Genomic DNA, 15,361 nt, shown 5'->3' on the forward strand with positions numbered 1-15,361 from the left:
AGGAGGCGCCTCGTCAGGAGGCGCCTCGTCAGGAGGCGCCTCGTCAGGAGGCGCCTCGTCAGGAGGCGCCTCGTCAGGAGGCGCCTCGTCAGGAGGCGCCTCGTCAGGAGGCGCCTCGTCAGGAGGCGCCTCGTCAGGAGGCGGGAAGGAGCGTTACCGGGTTTTACCGCGGTGGGGCCCTCCAGGGTCTCCGGGTTACTCGGAGCACGACGGTGCTGCCTGCATGGAAATACGCCCAGCACGTGGCTCCGAGAAACAATGAGCGAGTGCGTGAACGCAGGAAGCTCAGGGCCTGAGACCTGGTACTTGTCACTGCTCTCCAGACAGCTGCCATGACCGGCTGCTCGGAAGATTGGCGGACAGGCGGGCGCTGGAGGACCAATGAGAACGGGCTCACTGGCAGTGGTCCCGCCCACGAACCCTCACTGGCCATCCTGGCTGTCCATCACAACTCTCCCTTCCTTAAAGTTCCTAAAAACCTTTACTATCCATAGCGCGCGTCTGATGTTTGCAATGCCTTTCATCTCTTAGGGTTCACGTGTTTGCTACGTGAATGTCACATTTTCCCAAAGCAACGCTAAACTTCTTAGAAAGATTCACAACCCCAGAGTCAGCCTGACATGGCATGACACGTGCAAACCAGGCTCACTGATGGCTCCCAACACTGCGGCCGCACAGGATGCAGGAAAGGAGCTGAGGCCTCAGCTCGGCCTCTCTGTGCTGTCCTGTGTGTGGCCAGACTTTCCGTGCGTGTCAGAAATGTGATGGGTCTGAGTGTATGTATCAAAAATATCCAAGACACGTCTTACCTTTGTATGTGTGTGTACGTACACATATGTTCTTTCAAAGGTCTGCTACTCATCTTCACTTGCATCCTGGTTACATCTGCGTGAGAAAGTCGTGCTGGGACCAGTGTCTGTTCGGGGACCTGTGTGTGACCCTGGGTACAGCCGCCCACGTAAGTTCACTGCTCGTGTTGAAGTTTTAAGTATATCAGAGTATCTTTAATACAAAAGGGGTTGAGGACGGGGGCCCAGAAAGCGTCCCCGGGAACAGAGAGCACTGTGTTTGAATGATGTGAGGAGCCAAGTAAAGGGGGGAGAAGTGCCCAGGACGTCCCAAGGCGTCTGCAGGAAGGGCTGCCTGTGACTCCCATGGAAGCCTGACGCTCGCGGTGGGTGTGCAGTGCAGCTGCTCACTTTTCCCAGGAAACCCCTGCACCTTGCGCCTGGGAGGACAAAGCCTTTTGTAGTATTAATAGGAGGCAACAGCCACTGACAGGGACGCCACGAGAGGTGCCAGTGAAGGGACCCTAGGGAGGCGCCTGGAGAAACACAGGGGCAAACGTCACAAGATGTAGCTCCAACCACCAGCCGGCTCCCCTGCCCCTGCTTGGCCAAGCCTGGCTGAGACCCGCTGCTGCCCCCAAGGGGCAGAACGACTGTCCCCTAAGCCTGAGCCACATTCAGGTCAGGCCCTGCCCCCCTGTGACTTCCTGTCCCCTCCTCCTTTGCAGGTGTCCAGTCACACACCATCCTGTAATCACCTAATGCTGCTTCTTGTCTTCGGGCCTTTATAGAAACTGCTCCCTGGGTCTGGTTACTGTGTCCTCAGCCTTCAGACCGGGGTCACCTCCTGAGCCCGTGGGTTGGACTGAGTCTCCCACCGCGGAGCCTACATCGCCGGTGCTTTCGCCAGAGCATTTGGCGACCGGCCAACTGCATGTGTGTGTTCAGTCCAGTGCTGGTCTGCTCTAGGAGACCGTGAGCCCCTGGAAGCAGGGGGCGTGTCTGGGTCTATCACACTGAATTCCCGAGCCTGGTACAGTTCCTGCCACAGAGCAGACACCCCAGAACAGTACTTGCTGAATGAATAAGTGATGGTACGTCTTCGGACACAAGCTGCAGGAGAGCTGCGGGGAGTGAAGGCAGGCTTCAAGGCACTGAGGACTTAATGAATTAAAAGGAGATGGATTCAGGAAGTGTGCAGACTATTACACAGACGCCTGCACACATATTCATGCATTTACACACTCACGTATGTGTATATCTTCCATATATGAAATATGGACTTGCAGGTATTCATCTGCATATGTATATAAATACATATGGAACAAAGCAAGATGAGGCAGTAGGCACCTGGATGAAGAGATTTCAGAAATTACCGTCCCAGGATAAGAGGACTGAAAACACACCTGCACCACTGAGAAGAAGTCAGCGGAGGGGGAGAGGCTGAGGAGAAGGGAGGAGAGAAGCCTGGCAGAGGAGTCTCAGAGGCTGAGGGAGCGAGCGTGACCAAGGGCTGCGCGCCCGACCGGTGAGGACAGCTAATCCATCTACGTGACTTCTAGCCGTGTTCCCCAGGGGACAGTCCCCGGCCCCTAGCACTGATCACCACCTTTAACCATGATGATGAAAAACAACGTGCAGATTGGCTGGAGATTGTAACATGCAAAGAAAGAAAGAGGGGAGAGACCCCAAGGCCCTGGAGACACTGAAATGATGAGACGAGCTCTTCTGCTCCTGTTGGAGGCAGAAGTGGACGCTCCAGGAAGTGGGCGACCCCCCACTGCTATGCCTGGGAAGTGTGACACCCTGTGAAGATGTGTCTCGTGGACGGAGTGGATGTGAACCTACGCGTGCAGCTTCTGGTGTGGGGAGCGCAGAGCAGGCAGGCAAGGTCAGACCCCGCCCTGCTGCGAGCCCTGTGACAGCCACGCTTCTCTCCAAACGTGGAACCACTAGGATTGCCGGGAGAACCAGAATTCCCGCCATGTGTCAGGCTTAAAACCTGGCACCTACCAGCCCCGCCCCACGAGGACACAGAGACGAGTGCCAAACGCAAGGCTGACAACTTAGGGTCACGTGGGCTCTCAGGGAATGCCACGTCTGTGCATTGGGAACTGTGAGCTGACTGGGTGTTTTCTTCCTACGCGGGTTCTTCCAGCAAGTTCCTGGAGTTCCACAGGCAACCCAACAACATCAAATAAATGCTTTTCAGTAAGTGGATGGCATAATCGCTTCTCAACAGAAAAACCTTCCACGACCCCGCCTCCCTACAGGGGTCTGAAGGGAGCATTTCATACCACTTCACTACAAATGAAATTGCTCGCTCATCTTTCCGGGAACACGCTTTCTGCAGACGGGCGGTGCTCACAACATGGGTAGCCAGGCACAAAGGGTTAAATGGAGATTTATGTGACTGACGTTCAGAAATGGTGTGCTCTGAAAAACGTGCAGTTTAAATCGCGGTGGCACTTTAACTCCCCGATCAGGTTTAGATACACCGTTCTATGTACCCTTTTATTGGCCTTTCCTTTTGCAGTAAAAGAGATTAATTATTTCACTTAACTCCAAGCCATCTATGGTGACTGTGGGTGAGAGCTGCTCTAATGGTCCAGGCTGTAATTCAGTGATGGCTCTGCATTTACGACTGTGAGGAAACCCTGTTAGTTCAGAAAGTAGACGGTTGTCTTGGTAACACTGACCTGAAATTTATGATGACATTTGAGCACCTAGAAGAACTCAGGATGTTTTAAAATGGGAAAAGTGTGCAGTAGTGTGCACGTGAGGCAGAATTTCTGAATATACTGTTTTTCCCTGCCTGTGTCCTGAATATTACGGTAATTTATTCAACGTGAATGTAACAAACACGCTGCAAGTCTCCACCTCCTCGGGAAGCACGCCTCGTGGAGACGGGCGTCCATGAGACCACGACGGACATGTTCCTGAGGATACGCTCTAAGAGACAGATCTTACAGTTTGCTGCAAGACGCATAAATAAGTGAGTTCAGAAGATCAAGTGTACGGTGATACAAACACACGAGAAAAGACATGTCAGAGAGAAAGAGCCTGTAGTGGACGTCCTCGCCCATAAACCCCTCACCCCAGATGCTGGTGAAATTCTGTCAGTACTTCGGAAGCTGTATCACTTTGGGATTTCATCTTCCAAGTTCAACAGTGTTAGCTGAGTGATTTATTGGTTAGAAAAGCTCCAAGGCAAGGCGAGGCAGCGTGAAGATCGGCAGTTAATGATCCTGCCTTTGTGTGAGCAACAAACAGGTACCGGGGCAGGTAGCGTGGCTGTTTGGTCGGACACACACTCTCTGTGGGCCAGGTGCCCGAGGTCCCAGAGAAACCAGGCGTGGCCCCACGAGAAATACAGCAATTAACGTTTCTTCATAGTCATAAGAGAATCCACAATAAAGGAACATTTTTCCTTACTTTCATAAAAACTTTGCAAACGCATACTTATCACAACAAACATATTTGGAGCTAAATTATGACAGTGACTCAACAGGGTTTCTCCCCAAAATGGGATACGGAAGTCTAAAAGGACCCTAAAAGGAAACTCCAGTTTGAGTGATTATATCAAACTATTCCTCTAATTATTATGGTATTATTGACTACATACCTTATGTGATACCCTGCTACCCCTGGTGTCAGACGGGGGATAGATCTATTGGGGTGATAGATGGGAGGCGTTTGGGGTGGATGCAAAAGGGAAAGGGATTGAGAAGGACAAAGTAATAGTCACAAAACAGTCATGGGGGTGTGAAGCGAAGCACAGGGAACATAGTCAACAATGTGGTAATGACTACGTGTAGTGCCAGGTGGGGACTAGACCAGTCAGGGGAATTACTTCTTAAATTATGTAAATGGATGTCCAATCACTATGCAGCCTGTACACCTGAAATTAATGTGAGATAATATTGACTGTCAAAATAAATAAATAAAGTGTAAAAAACTCAATCAACAAAACATTCAACTAAAACACACACACACAAAGACTATTTATCTAAGGAGTTCCTGAGACCCAGACAATAATCCATTTGGACATTTAAATCCTTATTCAGCAGAGTATCTGCAAAAGTGGTAACTGCTCAGAGGAGTGAGGTAGTAAAACAAACCCAACAAACACGTCTCTGATGGCGCAACGCAGTCAAGGAAACAAACGTGCAAAGGAGCACTGATTAGGTTCGAAGGGGCCCCACCCTTCGGGCCGGGGTTTTCTGCCCGACACAGATTCATGAGTCAACCCGTGAAAGCCAGAACGTCCGTCCGCTCTGTTCCTCATATCACAGGCGACACGGCTTCAACACGCTGAGTGAGCAACAGTGGCTTCCCGACACTTCGTCCCGCACGGGCAACTCTGAAAATAGATAGACCACCTTTCCTTCAGCTAATCGTTCGTGGGTATTATTTCTCACATGTGTGTTTTTAATGAGCTTGGGATAGGAATTATTTCTAGGTTACGTTCAGTGTCAGGAGCCTGGGGTGCAGAGAAGATGCCACTGTGAAATGAGCCCAGGGGTTAGGAGGTCACTTGGTCCAGGATTACAGGTTATGTCGTGGTTTCAAGGTGGCTCATCAGGACCTGGTCTTCATGGGTGAGGCTCACACCTCTGCTTGTGGGGGGACAAGAAAATGCAGCTTAGCAGGGCTGAGGCTTCTCTCGGGACACAGTCTGAGACCCACTCCAGGGGGCGACACGTGACCCAAGATCCCACTCCCTGAGCTATGAGGCCATGACCGCGGTTTTTGTGCAAGAGAATTTTTAAGGAGCCAATCACCAGGTGTGCAGGCCTCATGAAAGAAAATCTCAAGGACACACAGTTTGAAAGGCTGACACAGAAGCATCTGAGACAGACACACCCTCTATTGTTGGAGGCATGGAGTTGCTAGCTGTTAACACACGATTCATCCTGAATTGTGTCCAATCTGCTGCTGCCGTGAGTGTATGTGTGATGCTTGCATGTGTGTGCACACGTGTGCATGTGTGTGTATCTGTGCATGTGTGTGTGTATACTTGTTCTGCAGAGAGTGTCCTCAGACTTTTGTAAATACCAAAGAAGTTTGTGTCCCAGGAAGGTCAGCGACGCAGCCATCGCCCCAACCCCCAGGTCTATTCCTTTTCAGCGAGGGCAGCAGCCCCACCTTCAATTTATTTATTCCCCCCGCAAGCCATCCATCCATCCACCCCGACTTCTGGTAAGAGCTTCAGGGAGGGGAAGAATGTCCTAAAATGTAGCACTTTTCATATTTTTAATAGGAAGCCTGAAGTAGACATCGATAAAAAATCAATTTCATACATTTCTAAAAAATAGTTGCAACAAATTAAATAAGAAAATTATAGGAGCAGGGAAGACATGAGAAGCTATCCAAAAAAGAATGAAAGCACTTCATTAAACGTTTGCTGAGTACTCACGACGCACTGCGGTTTTCGAGAATACAACCATGGCTGAGAAGCAGCCGTGCCCCCGCCCTGCCTCGCTCCCCACCAGAGAAGTGAATGGAAGGGCCAGGTGGGTGTGTGCCGGCCGTTCCTGCACCATGACCAGGCAGTGAGCACTCGTGTGATGTTTCACACCCGAGCTACCACTTCACCCAGCCCGACCTCTCCTCTCACCTCCTCGCTGGCCCCACGCTGGCCCCGGACTCTCGCCTGCCAGTTCTCAGACGCAGTGACCTCCTCCACTGCTGCCGCCTTTGCCTTTCCAGCCCCCTCTCCACACGAGGGCCCGAGTCACCTTTTAACCAGACCACGTCACACTGTGGCACTGAAACCTCCAACAATTTCTTACTCCATTTAAAGCAAACCCAACACTCCATCACTGTTTCCCAGGACCCCGTTTCTGGGGTCCACTCACCTCACATTCTGGCAACCCCCCACCCCCCCACTCTGCGCACAACCTTTCAGCCACACTGGCTTCCTCTCGATTCTCAGGCCAGGCCATCTCACCCGAAGTCTGGGCCTCTGTTCTCGTCAGGGCCTCTTCCTAGAAGGAGAGTCTTCCAGTTCCTGGCCTGACCCTCTGCTTCTTACTTTTAGTTCTCTGCCGTAAAGTTACATCCGTAACAAGGCCTGTCTTAAACGATGCTGTATGATTATTTGTTTTCCCTTCCTGGCTAAGAAAGTTATCATTTGAACTTATCCGTGCACTGTCTCTCCCTTCCACAGGGTGGGTGTGACAGCCCACATTTCCAAAAGGTGGCCACAGATTTCCCATTTCACAAGCTCTCCTAGAATTGTGCCACTCTCCACTAAGAGTGAGTCAAACTCCTGTCCCTTGGAATCTGGAGACCTTGGTGATTCACTGGTAACCAGCAGACACAGGACAGTGAGATTTGGTGTCTTCCAAGCCAAGGCCATCAGCTTCCATGTTGCAGCTGGAACAGTCACTCCTGACACCTGTCATGCAAGCATTTCAGCTCCTCCTGAGCCACCATGTTCAGAGGGAACCCCAGGAGGCCCATGACCACGTGAAAGGCCTTGGGACTGTCGACAAGCAAGCAGGGCAGAGCCAGCTCCCAGCTCTGGAGCTCCAGCCACACCTGCCTGCAGCCTGTGACACCATGAGCAGATATTGGCCGGGCCTTTCCCCACCTTTTGACCCGTGGAAACCGTGAGATAAAATCAAATCACTGTTTCACACCTTCACGTTTCAGGGAAGTTTGCTATGGAGCGAAGGTGGTGGGACAGCAGGTGGTGACTAAATGTTTGATGGATGAATGGATGCTGCAGTGAGCAGACACACATGGACAGAGGCTGGGGCTACAACGAGAGACAAGAGAAAGCTCGGCGACCACCTGGTGGGCTGGCGTTGTGCACAGCGTGACATGCTGTTACAGGACACAAGCAGAGAGCAGAACAACTGGGAAAGCAGAAGAAAGGCCGATGGGTCTTGCCTGTTGGCCTTGGGAAGGCTCGCTCAACCAGAAACAACAACCAGCAAGCTGAGTGATCTGGGTCGAGCAAACACACAGGGCAGCCCGAGGAAGCTGAGCACACGTGCGCGTGCAGTGAGGGCCCCACTTCTTCCTCCTCGTGGTTCCAAAGTCAGGCCGCGCCCTCTCGTGCCACATCTGACGGTGTAAAGACGGTCAGTGTTCTTACTTCCAGAGAAAGCTTCTGTTTTTTTCTTATCTTGAGAACATATTGGCAGAAAACATGCAAAGGCGGCATGTAAGGACAGCACAGGATTCTACACCACCACTCATCTTGTTCCTGGAATTTTTAGGGGAGGAGGGGCTGGGCTGGGGGCAGGTGCACATGGGATTTGGGGGCTGGGCGAGAACTGCTGTATCAGCACACGGATGCCGTGTACACGGGCGGGCACACTCGGCGGATAACATTTATGCTGAGGAAGGACGCAAATCAACACACCCAGTGTGAACAAGAGGCTGATCTGAAGTAGCTTCCCCCTACCAAAATCACAAACATTGCCCAAATGGTTTTTAAAGTCTCCTTAACTTTTGTGATCCATAAAAATCAAATTTGAAATATGGGTTTTAGAACTGCATGGTCATGTGCAAAATTTAGCGGAAAGGATTTCAGAAACCATTTGAAAGCAGCAGTGTCTTTAATACCATTCGGGTGGAACTTATGTATTTAAGAAGGTTTAAATAATGTAAAACTTGGTTGTTGTAAAGAAAGGTCTTTTCTCACTTCTCACCTCTTTTGTTTTTAAGCCAGTCTTGTTTCTCTGAAGTTTCTGAGCAACACAATGAGAAAAGTCCACATTAAAACCTATGTCACAGCAGCAGGTGCCAGCTTCTGAGACCCACGCAGAAGCCACTGGCTTATTCCATTTTCATCTTTGCAGCTCCGGCCCACCGATCAAGACAGGGGCACCGGGTAGGAGAGAAGAGGTGGGGACAGAGCGGGTAATTCACCCAAAGGAGACGCGTCCTGTCCTTCCCTAACTGTCAGGAGACCAGCGGTCTCGCCTACTTTCTGCTGAGAACGTGAGCCAAGCACACGCCACCGCACAGAACGACCGACCCCCATTTCATGAATGAGCAAAGCAAGACTCAGGCTAAGTGACTCGTCTAACGTCATAGCGAGGTGGCAGGTGGCAGAGCCGTGATGTGACCCATGTCTTTCTGACTCTGATGCTTTGCTCCTTCCATGGGCTAAAATTAAACCAAGAAGCAAGTAAGACGTACATTTCCTTCATCTGACCCAGTGAATAATATGCACAGCAATTAGCACAGTGCATGCAATTAGGCGTAACTAATTCATGTAAATAACGGCAGAAACTTCAGTGGCCTGTGGTTGGGAGGCGAGGTCTGGAGATGGGCGCTGAGGGTGGGGGCGGGGGGCAGGGAGGACATGCTGAGGGCGTGTGCCCGTGAGCGCAGCCCAAACACAGCGTCTGGGGTCGGGGACGGGCACGGGGCTGAGTCTCGTCTCCACTCTTCTCTGCGGCATGAGCTTGATCCTCTCAGGGCTGACGTCAGGGGCCCGAGCAGCCTTTCCTTCCTCTTCCTGGCTGGAAGCCTGAGAGGGGTGGAGGCAGGGCTGGGGCTCCGAGCCGGAAGGAGGTGCTCCCTACGCCGAGCCCGAGGCTGCTACCTCTGTCTTCCCTTCAGAACGCCCCCCCTGCAGTGTCCAGCGCCTAGGGAGGGCAGAGAGTGTCCACGCAGGAAGGAACTCAGGCCGGGCTTTCCGCTGTCCTGACCGCACGTGAGGCTCCATGGCCTCAGCTGGAATGAACACCCAGTGTCACCTCGTTGCCCCTCTTCTGCTCTGCCCGACTTCACAGACACTTCGCATCAGCTCCAATGTCACTTCCTCTGAGGGGCCTTTCCTCACGGAGTGGCTCTCCCACTGCCCAGGGCGGCCACAGGTCCTCTCCTCTGTGCCTCAGCCAGTGTACGTGGCCCTCCCTTGCAGACGACACCTCCTTCCCTGACAGACGATATCCCCTCCCCTGTAGATGACATCCCCCCCTCCCTTGGGGCGGGTGGCACTGTCCAGTCCCCTCAGGCCTGCCCCAGGTTACACGGGTTGTCTTGAAGGTAACGACTAACAGTGTCCCCTTTCTCTTTGAAAATGTCCCAGTTCATAGAACATCAGGGTCACCTACGACATAGACAGCCCTCCCCGTGTCAGATGCCACGCTCTCCACATTCTAACAGACTGCTTCTTACCCATCTGCATGTCCCCAGGGCCAGGCACAATCCCCAGTGCTGAGTGAAGGTGTGACACACCGGTGCACAGTGGGAGTCCATCCCCGAAGACAGGAAGCAGGACGCCCGTCTCTGCTCAGCTCATACCCAGGTCCTGGCAGGGGTGGCCTCATGCACACTCAGTGAAATCCTCCCTTTTCTGGAAAGTTCAGCCTTAGGGGAGCATTGGGAGCTGAGGGCACGGGAGTAAAAATGAGCTGCGATGCCAGCTGTGCCCTCAGAGTGCAGGGACCGCACGGACCACTGCAAGGGGCGGCTGGCAGGCCGAGCATGAGGGCCTGAGCGTCTGGCTCTTTGCATAAAGCGGGTGATGGGAGTCAGGCTGACAAGGGAGCAGCCTTTGAACAAACAAAGAAAAGCGGCTCCTCGGTGATGGAGAGACTGGGGCCAAGCCATGAAGGGACTGGGAGGGATGGACAGGAAACCCGCGCACACATGCTCTCTCCCCGAGTTCTCCCCCCACTCCGGGAGTGACAGAGCTCCTGGCTGCGTCTAACAAAGCACGAGGCGCCCGCTGGCACCAGCCTGGCCAAGAGTCCAGTGGCCTCACTCCCACAGGACTGCCAGCCCACTGGCTCAACTGGGTCCTGCTGTGACGTGCTGTGACGAATCACCGGGTTTCAGAAAGGACGAGGCAACCTGGTGGAGCATGTCCCCTGCTCTCAAACTCCATCGGACGCTATTCCTGGTGTCAGGATGAGCTGGACGTAAAACCGCACGTAACACTTGGCTTACACAGTTAAGGCATTTACGTCCAAGTGTCCCTTTTCGGTGGAGGGTTCCGTGCGCTTTAACGGCGGAATGCAGTCCTGTAACCACAGTCATGGCCAGATTTACGACCATTCCCACACCCCAACCTCATGACCCTAAACAGGCACCCTCTCCATTCGCTCCCGGCTCCGAGGAGCACTGACTGTCGTCTTCTGTCCCTGATGCTGTGCCTTTTTCAGGACTGTCACAGAAAGGAAACCTTACAGCATACAATGTTCACTACATGCAAAAATATGTTAAAAACGGATTAATACATTTTTAAAACATTGTATTATGGCTATCAATATTTGAGGAAAATTTTTAATATTTCTTTCTTTAAAAAGCGTTTAAATTTCTATAGTGTTAAATGCTGCATAGATCATAAAACAATTTTAACGTATTTAATTAGAAGCAATGGGCCATTCTTTGACTCTCTTCTGAATCGAGGCGAGTGCAATAAAGTATTTACCACGTGAAGCAACAGCATCCAAGTGAAAGATGCATTTTAAAAAATAATTGGCTAATGCATTTTAAATACCAGTAAATGATACAGAAAAGCTAAACATTCTCTACAATATGCCACCAGGCTGTTTTTCCTCGCATACCATGCCTGTTTGTATTCTCTGGGGTCTTTTGCCATCGTACTTTGCTTACAGGAGAAAAAGCTCCTATTTTAATTGAAGTCTTGAAACCTGTGGCTTTAACCAAATCAGTGCAGGGGCTTGGAGACTCCGGCCCCCAGGGAGGCAGCAGTGCACCACCCGGCGCTCAGAAGGCGGTGCTTGGTTCATTCAGAAAACTTGCTTCCTGGCGGGGGGAGGACATTAGGACTTTTTTTGGGTCAACACTGGGTGATACAAGTACAGACCAGAAAAAGAAAGACCAAACCAACAAAAACTTTGCTCTATATCAGCGCTGCTCTTTCCCAAGTCAGTGAGTCTGTGCAGCAGGTGGTTCAAGGCGACCTCCGACTGCAGTTGACTGAATAAATCCGTCACTAAACCACTGTGCACTGGAACTGTTAGCCATTTACACGAAGCTGTAAGCACAGGCATCTGCATCAACGTTGCAGGTCCCAACAGCTTGTGGGGGGTGCAGACCTCTGCCACTCAGGACACGTGTCCTGCTCGACGCCGTTTCCTGCTGCCGTCGGTCAGGCCCCCGCCCACGGGCTCAGGGCCCCGCTATCGCTCCCTGTAGCTCAGCCCTTTGTCCCAGGTTCCAGATCCACTGTCAATGTCTAGGGGTACCTAACAAATCCAGCTGGTTTGTCAACAAGCATTGCAAACTCAGCCAATGCCAAAATGAACGTAACCAATTTGCCGCCACTCTGCTCCTTCTGGAACGTTCCCCATGTCGCCGGACAGGTCTGCCACGCTGCCGCTGTGACGCCTAAGCTGGAAACGGAGGATTCATCTGGACTCATGTCTTTTCTTCAAATCTATATCCAATCAACTCCTCGGTCCTGCTGACCCAACCTCCCCCCTCCGTTCTCCCTGCCATTTCTTCAGTTCAGGCAGCAACCCTCTCCTGCCCGGGCAGGTGAAGCACCGCTAGACGCTTCTTGCCTCGGGTGTCCACCCACTGCAATGCATGCTCTGCTCTGCCACCACTGTTCCTTTTAAGACATAAACCCCGTCTAAGTCTGCTCCTCTGAATCCTGCGGCTTCCACAAGCCTCTGGAATAAGCTCGGCTCCACAAGCGGGCTCACGACGTCATTCACAGGCCGACGCTGCGAACCTTTAGAGCCGGGCAGCGGGATCCTCGCCGCCTCCCGCCCCGTTCGGCGCAGGGCCCCTGAGATGCAGGGGACATCAGCCATGCAAACACCTAGGCTGTCCTCGTCTCTGGGCCCTTCTCCAGCGAGCCCTACCTGTCCCCATCTGGCGTAGACCTTACACTCCAGAAAGCCTGCTCTGCTCCCTCACGTGGAGACGGGGCGTCCTCGGGTAACCAGGAACATACTGGACTTAATCGACTGTAACAGCCCCGTGTCACCTTCCGCAGCCCCTGAAGAGCTGAGAACAGTGTGACGCCATCTCCGACGCAGGTTAAGTCCCCAGCGCCTGTGGTCACAGTATGCTCAGGTGCCTGTGTGTGCGCTTACCCGTAGGAGCTGACGGGTCCGTCTGCACCGCGAGCCCTGGTACCCAGTCAGGGCAGCCTCCCTGAGGCCTCTGGGAAGGGGCCCCCATCACCCCAGCCTGAGACGCTCTCTACCTGACGGCAGGACACTGATGCCTGAGTTCTGTAACTCAGGTGTCTCACGGGCGTGGTCCCCATGACCCTACCTGACACAGAATCACAGAGTTGCCACTGCTGCGATGAGAGCTCACAGACCACACCTGTCACCTGTCACCTGTCACCGTGAGGGGTCCCCAGTTTGCTTAGAACTGGAGACCAAATCAAGAGGGGGCAATGTGGGGCCTCCGTGGCCTGGTGGCCGGGAGGCCCTCTGACTTCACCTGAACTTGGACAGCAGTCTGGTGTGCCACCTGCTCAGTGCCCACCCGCAGCAGCTGTTCACTGAGCATAAGGGGCTGGCCCAGCAGTGCTTTGGCCGTTCAGAGAAGAGCAAACGTGCACCACCAGCTCCGGTGTCTGGGCTCAACGCTGGAGCCCCCGCCCCACCCTAGTTCATGGGTTAAATCCTACCCTCTGCTGGTCAGTGCAGCCGGGCCTCTGGGAGGTGCCTAGGTCACTGGGAGGGGCCTGACGCGGGACGTGCATCTTGCTCTTTTTCTGCCCTGTGATGACAGGACCAGCAGCAGCTGGAGAAGCTCACCTGCTTCTGGAGAAACTTCCCCCTAAATGTGCTTCCTTTTCAGCTCTGTTTTTGTACCTGAAAGTTCCCTCCTTCATAGGGGACAAGTTAGAAACATTTATAGCACGAAGTGGAGGGTCAGCATGCTGGAAAGGGACGGATAAATAACTTTTACGGACGTGAGACACCGCTGGAGGAACAACTGCTTTCCCCTTTCTCCTTAAAACATAACCCCAACTTCTCACTGGGCACATCTCCACCCAGGAAAAAATGAATCCTTATTTCCCGGCCTCCCTAACTTTTGTCAGGGAGCTGGGACGTAAGGAAAATTACTATATAGGACCCGTGAGAGATTTCTTACAAGGGACAAAGTGTGCCCTGATTTCTGCCTTCCTCCTTCCTGTCACTGGGAGAGGACCCTGGGGTGACGTGGAAAAGTATCACTGGAGGTGGAGGCCCTCGCAGCCGTCTCGGTTGGTGACATGAGGATGCTGCAGCAGGAAGGTAAAAGGGGCCCGAGTCTCTGATGGCCGCGACAGCCTACGTGCCAAGGGACCAACCAGCCAGGGAGCCAGCCACCCACCCAACACACGGACAGACACTTCTCTCAGCCACTGTCACTGTCACCCTTTCATTTGTGACATAACCTTATTCTATCCAGTCAGTGAATGGACGGATATCAGACGTTCTGCTAAATGCCTACTGTATGGCAACCGTGTAAGGTAGGAATTCGTCAGTCTACTTTATGAAGCAGGAAACTAAGGTTCAGAGGTGGTACGTACTTGACATAATGACACCAGGTGGTAAGTGGCCGAGTCAGAAATCGCAGGTGAGGTGCTGGAACCAGACTCCGTTCCCCGCCTCCTCCCATCTCTCTAGAAGTGGGAGTGAATGTCTCCTCCTGTGCCATTAGCTGAATCTATTTAATTCCCTTTAATTAAGACTAAAAACTGCTGCCTACCCTGGGCCCTACTGAGGACAAGTGGGTGTATTATTGGGCAAACCACCAAAGTCCTTGGGACACTTTTCGCCACTATTTTAATTTGTGCATACAACCACAATTACTTCAAACTGTCTGGACCACAGAACCGTCAGCAGCTACACAGGAAGACTCCACGCCCAGCACAGCCACAGCGGACGGGTTTGTGCCACGGGCCTGTGCTGGTTGCCACTGCCTGACAAAATTACACTCCGCTCCAAATGCGCTTCCTCTCCAGAAATCTGTTTTGCGTGGCTGACCCCTGAGCCACCCGAAATGCCCTGCCTGCTGGCCCTCCCACAGCCCGCGAAGCCGCAGGCCCAGGCGGGGTCCCTCTCCTTCCTGAAATCTCTCCTGCTGCTTCTTCAGTCACTGGGCATCTCCTGCCATCACTTCTGCTCTCTTCTTCCCGTGTGGGTGCTCAGGCAATAACCTGAGGACACGGTAACCTCCCTATTTTACAGGCAACAAGTTGGCTGCCTTAATCCTACCTTCAGCTTCAACCGTCTTTTTCACGGAACGGAATCATGGGTTTCCAGTGCAGGGACTGGGCAACTTCGGGGCCACTGCTCTGAACATCCCATTCCTGGCACATAGTAGCAGCTCAATAAATAATATAACAGTTCAATAAATAATAGCAGCGGCTCAATAAATAATAGTAATGGCTCAATAAATAATAGCAACGGCTCAATAAATAATAGTAACGGCTCAATAAATAATAGCAATGGCTCAATAAATAGTAGTAGCGGCTCAATAAATAGTAATAGTTCAATAAATAATAGCAACGGCTCAATAAATAATAGTAACGGCTCAATAAATAATAGCAACGGCTCAATAAATAGTAGTAGCGGCTCAATAAATAGTAGTAACAGTTCAATAAATAATAGCAACGG

General features: G+C 52.2%; 1 protein-coding gene across 4 annotated transcripts in view; it reads right to left on the reverse strand.

Moving 5' to 3' along the window:
- LOC117037310 (contactin-3) overlaps window positions 1-15,361 on the reverse strand; it is a 209,305-nt gene that overhangs the window by 39,128 nt on the left and 154,816 nt on the right. The gene's annotated exons all lie outside the window — the stretch shown is intronic.

The sequence above is a fragment of the Rhinolophus ferrumequinum genome, chromosome 17 (genome assembly GCF_004115265.2).
Source record: "Rhinolophus ferrumequinum isolate MPI-CBG mRhiFer1 chromosome 17, mRhiFer1_v1.p, whole genome shotgun sequence".
Classification (NCBI taxonomy): Eukaryota; Metazoa; Chordata; class Mammalia; order Chiroptera; family Rhinolophidae; genus Rhinolophus; species Rhinolophus ferrumequinum.